Genomic DNA, 6000 nt, shown 5'->3' with positions numbered 1-6000 from the left:
GTAGAAACATATAATTCCAGGGTCGATCAGATCCCGGGAGCTCCACCAATGATAAAAGGGCTAGATTCGAAAAAATTCATTTAAAAGCCTTTTCCCTTGAGTGCAGCCCCAAAATCAATCCCCAAAAAATTTTGTATGACCGAAATACCCAAATATAACGGAACGACCGACCCCAACGAGCACATCACTTCTTACACGTGTGCCATCAAGGGCAATGATTTGGAAGATGATGAGATCGAATCTGTATTATTGAAAAAATTCGATGAAACCCTGTCAAAGGGGGCAATGGTATGGTATCATAATTTACCATCTAACTCTATTGATTCTTTTACTATGCTTGCAGATTGCTTCTTAAAAGCACATGCCGGAGCCATAAAGGTCGAAACCAGAAAGTCGGACTTGTTCAAGGTAATACAAAAGGATAACGAGATGCTAAGGGAGTTCGTAGCTCATTTTCAAATGGAACGAATGGATCTGCCACCAGTCATAGATGATTGGTCTATTTAAGCTTTCACTCAAGGTCTAAACGAGTGGAGCTCGAAGGCTTCACGGCGGCTGAAGCAAAATCTGATCGAGTACCCAGCCATTACTTAGACCGATGTGCACAATCGATATCAATCCAAAATAAGAGTCGAAGATGACCAGTTGATTTCTAGGTCCATTACGAAAAAGCAAAAGTCGACCAGAGATCGATACCAGTCATATAGCGGAAACGATACTACTGCCGAGTATCCGAGGCCTCTTTAAAATCAACCTCGTATACTAGGGGGCTTTATCATTGAACGCATCTGTGATGATTATCAAGTTCGGTGCAAAGGAAGTTACTTCGTTATTTCATGACAAACAACGTCTCAACAGGAAACGTTGTAAGAGCCAAATGGTTAAAACGAACCATGCTTATGTAGCTGGCCCGAGCCCTGACGCAAAACATGAACCCATGTATAATGATTTGTAAAGAAAGCCCTCTTCTTTACCGATATTCTATGTTCAAGATTTACTATGCAAACAGGATCTAGTTCGAGCAAGCGCTCACTCGATCATTACGCCTACGAGCTACATTATTTCGAGTTCGAATCATTCACTCGACTACTAAAGCCTACGGGCTACTTTTATTTCGAGTTCGAGCAAGCACTCACTCGATCATTATGCCTATGGGCTACATTATTTCGAGTTCGAATCATTAACTCGACTACAAAGCCTACGGGCTACTTTTATTTCGAGTTCGAGCAATCACTTACTCGACCATTATGCCTACGGGCTACATTATTCCAAGTTCGAATTATTCACTCGACTACAAAGCCCACGGGCTACTTTTATTTTGAGTTCGAGCAAGCACTCACTCGACCATTAAGCCTACGGGCTACTTTTATTTCGAGTTCGAGCAAGCACTCATTCGACCATTACGCCTACGGGCTACATTATTTCGAGTTCGAATCATTCACTCGACTACTAAAGCCTACAGGCTACTTTTATTTCGAGTTCGAGCAAGCACTCACTCGACCATTATGCCTACGAGCTACATTATTTCAAGTTCGAATCATTCACTCGACTACTAAAGCCTATGAGCTACTTTTACTTCAAGTTCGAGCAAGCACTCACTCGACCACTAAGCCTACAGGCTACTTTGATCATTACGCCTACGGACTGCATTGCATCGAGTTCGAATCATTTACTCTATTACTAACCCTGCGGGCTACTTTTATTTCGATTTCGAGCAAAACTACTCATTTTCTTCAAGTTAAAACGAACACTTGACTATTTAAGCTGAAGGATGTTCGAGCTCGATAAAGCGAAGGGGACTACCCACAAGGCCCGAAGGCAACAGAGATTTAAATTCAAACTATCTTTTCAGTTTGAAAGGCTATTTTTCTTCAAAAAGAAGAAAGATTTATATTTACAAATTTTTTGTACAGAGGCGGCTACTCTTCCAAAGGGAAGTTCTTTATACAAAAGCCGAAAGCGGTATCAAAAGAACGCAGCGATTGACCTAAGGCCCTAAATGACTCAATCTTCATCGGAGGCCGTATTCTCGGCATCATCCTAGTCTTCAGACTCCCCCGAGCCATCTGAGTCCTCCTCAGGAAAGGCCAACATCCGAGCTTTGTTCTCTTCCGCCCTGGCGACTTCGATCTCGGCTCCAACTTCGAAGCCCTGAGCTCTGATCCCCTCGAGAGCCTCTCTCCGAGCCTGCCACTTTGCATGTTCGACCATGCTCGCGGCTTTGGTTTGATTAACCTCGACATCGATCCTGAACTGAGCCACTTTGGCATCGGCTCTTTTGTTGACCTCGACTACTTCAGATCTGGCCACTTCGAGTTCTTTGGCCAAATCTGCTTTATCTAAACTGGCCAAATCCAACTGATGCTGAAGCTCTTTCATCTTTTCAATCAGCCCCAAAACATTTTCTTTCACAGATCGAAGTTGGGCATCTGACAGCTCTAACTGAGCTTCGACGATCTTTTTCGAGGCAAGGTTATCCATATAATTTTTATATTCTTCTGCCTCGGCCATCAGCGCATCTACCTGTGAGTTAAGCCGTCCAATCTGCTCGATCCTCTACCGCACCTGTAGAATCGGATCGTTAGTGGTTATCTCTTTTCATCTTCACTATCATGGAACATGCGGAATACGTGCTCAGCCATCTCCTCATGCTCTTCCCAAGCCGTTGTCAAATGTGCTCGAAGTTTTTCACTAAGAAACCTGTACGAGTCACTCTTCTCAGTGAGGCTCCGAACCTCGACATCATGCTCCTCCCTGATTCGAAGAAAGGCCCCGTGATGCAACACCGTAGCCTGCAAACAAAAGGAGAAACATTAAAATTACCTGCAACTCTGTGTAAAAGAAGCGGTAAAAACGCCATCAGAGTTACCCGATTCAAAGCATGTTGGGCCTCATTGAAGAGAAAGGCGGGCCTCACCGCATTCATCACTGATTGATCTTCTTCGGTCACTAAGGACCAAAGGTAACTGGCAATCCCCACAGGGGAAGAAAAAATTTGGGTATCCACAGGTATGGAGAGCACTATCTTCCGCCTTCGGTCGGGATCGATACTCGGGGCCGGAATCGGTCCACCAGTTTATGAATCGATGAAGGCTCGGTGGAACCCGACCACGACACTTTTTTGGGTACCGGCATTCCACCAAAACCAGTAACCTCCTCCGAGGCACCTGACTCGAGCCCCTCCAGAAAACCGTAGATATCGGCCGACTCCTGAATACCCTCATAGGACCGATCCTCCAACATGACGGCCTCTCAAATCATGTCATCCAAAATTTGAGGGGATCCGCCGATGTCAACTATCCTGAACTTATCCCTTGAAATATCTTCTACTGCTTGAGAAGATCCACCCTCGGTATCCATTCCAATCATCTTAGCTCAAGAAGGGATAATCTTGGCTTCTTGTTCTGGGATTATGGCCAAGGTTCCCCGATCTGCTTCCACCAAATTGGAAGAATGTTGAATCACAACATTAGCCCATACACAGGCTAAATTCTCCTCTCCTTTTTCGGGCTCATCCCTTGAATGGCGGACCGCTTCCGAAGACATAACATCAGGGGCCCCCTTCGGCTTCCGAGATCTCTTAGTCGGTTTCTTCTTTTTCGAGTTCGAGGAGCCCGAAACATCTTTTCTCTTCCTTTCTTTCACCTGCTTCGGGACAGGAACTTCCTCGCCACCGGACGGCGGCCTCATAACTACATCTTTCCCAAGTCCTACAAAAAGGAAGAGGGAGATTTACCATACAAACCGATGAAGAGACAAATCGACAAAAAGATTTACCGTGACTGCTGGCCTCCTATTGGCCCTTTGATAATTCACACGCTCGGAGTACGGTCTCTGCAACACCAGGCTTTCAACCCATTGTCTAAGATCCGGGATCGGTTCCGGTATTCGAGATACATCTGTGATAAGGAAAAATGGATCAGCAAAATAGAAAGCAATCACAAAATCAAAACGGGCAAAGAGAAACATTTACTCATGGCTCATATTCCATTTCTCGGGAAATGGCAAGTTATCGGCAGGGATCAGATCCGAGGTTCTGATTCGAACAAAACATCCCATCCAACCCCGATCCCGGGTCTCGTCTATGCTCGAGAATGGCGCTTTGGTTGCTCGGCGAGCAAGCTTGATCAGCCCTTCGCGATAAAGTCGGGAACTGTAAAGACGCATAAGATGATCGAGGGTGAAGACACGCCCCTCGACCTTGCTCGAGAAAAATCGAAGAAGAATCACTATCCTCCAAAAGGAAGGGTGGATTTGGCCAAGGGTCACATCGTACCTCTTACAAAAGGCGACGATGACAGGGTCTAAGGGTCCCAACGTGAAAGGATAAGTATAAACACTTAAGAACCCTTCGACGTACGTAGTAATTGATTCATCGGGTGATGGGATTACTACGAATTTATTATCCCAGTTGCATTCTTGTATGACTTTATCGAGAACTTTTTTAGTGATTGAACATTGATACCTCGACATCGGCTCGGTATCGGAGAAGGCTTTTCAATTTTAAAATCGCCTACGGTCGAACACCCAACCGGAACGAATTTCTCAGGGCCGGGCTCTTCCACATCCTCGCCACCAGTAGGTCGAGATGAAGAAGCGGTCTCTTTTTACGGAACAGTTTTAGACGTTTTTGCCATTTAAAATTTCATAAATAAAGGACGGAAGTATTTGGTGTTCTAAGAAAGAATTTGCAATAAAACTCACAAGTTTACAAGCAGAAAACTCAGAAAAGGAATTTGCAAAATTTGGAAGACTAGAGGCATAAAATGATGAATGGTGGAAAGAAAGGCTATTTATAAATTGAAGCAATGACGGTTCAATATCAGAGGTGGCCGACCACCGTCTGACACATTAAATGCCTCGGTAAAATCAAACAGATGGGATAGCTATCACATACGTCATAGTCGGGATCGATGAAAATGTCAGTATATATCTGATCGAGCTGTTGAAAAATCATATCGTTTCTCGCCACATCCTTTTCCGAGAAACGAGGGGACTATCTGTATACGGTCAAAACCGATTCGAGTTAGTCGTGCGGACTGGTCGAGACGATAATGTTTCGATCAAAGGATATCTGCATGACAAGCTCGGTCAAGATCCGAAGTAAGAGCGGCGAACTTCGAGCTCCAAGACCGATCAAATGACAAGCTCGATATCATTATCGAGCCCATATCCAAATCGAACTACAAGGCAAAGCGGAGATTATCGAAGATGCATAGACCAACCAACATTCACCCTGAATACCGAGACCCCAAGTCAGAATCGAGCTCGGACCAAGGCCGAAGGCTCGATCCAACACTGAGCTCGAGACAGTATCGAGCTCGCACGTTGCAACCGCACTATGGGAGAGAATCTTGGCGGAAATCGAGGAAAAGACAATATATCATGGGCTCTCCACTACGTATTTTTTATTGTATATAAAGTAGGATCCCTCTACTATAAGAGGGATGACAACAAAAGATCACAAAAAAAAAAAAAAATCCCTGGTGCTTGTTTTACTCATTCTTTTTGCTCACTATTTTCATTCTCATAATTAAGAATACACATATTTTTATTTCTCTACACGATTTATATCAAATTGTATCGCATATCCTTAGAACCATACACAAATCTAACGTTATCCGATTTTCGGGTAAACAATATTACATATACAGCGTTTTATGCGTAAGATACTATATAACTAATTAGTAGGAGTATATCGTTTAATTTATATGATATTGAACTTCATATAAGTTACGCGGAGTTTGATACCGGAAACCAAATGCTCCTATACATGAATTTAGTATTATGTTTATAGGGAATGAAACATGGGGCAATAATTAATATATATATTAGTACTAATACGTAGATAATAGTAGCTAAAGACAGAAATACCCTCAAATGAGGTAATCCCTACATAACAATTCATATATTATTGACCACATGACAATCCTTCCCTATTATTCACTACATAAACAATTCATCATTATTCATTATGATTTTCGCATGACTAGACCATAA

The sequence above is a fragment of the Nicotiana tomentosiformis genome, chromosome 2, assembly GCF_000390325.3.
Source record: "Nicotiana tomentosiformis chromosome 2, ASM39032v3, whole genome shotgun sequence".
NCBI classification, from domain to species: Eukaryota; Viridiplantae; Streptophyta; class Magnoliopsida; order Solanales; family Solanaceae; genus Nicotiana; species Nicotiana tomentosiformis.
The sequence above is the reverse complement of the archived record's forward strand: the minus strand, read 5'-3'. Positions refer to the sequence as shown.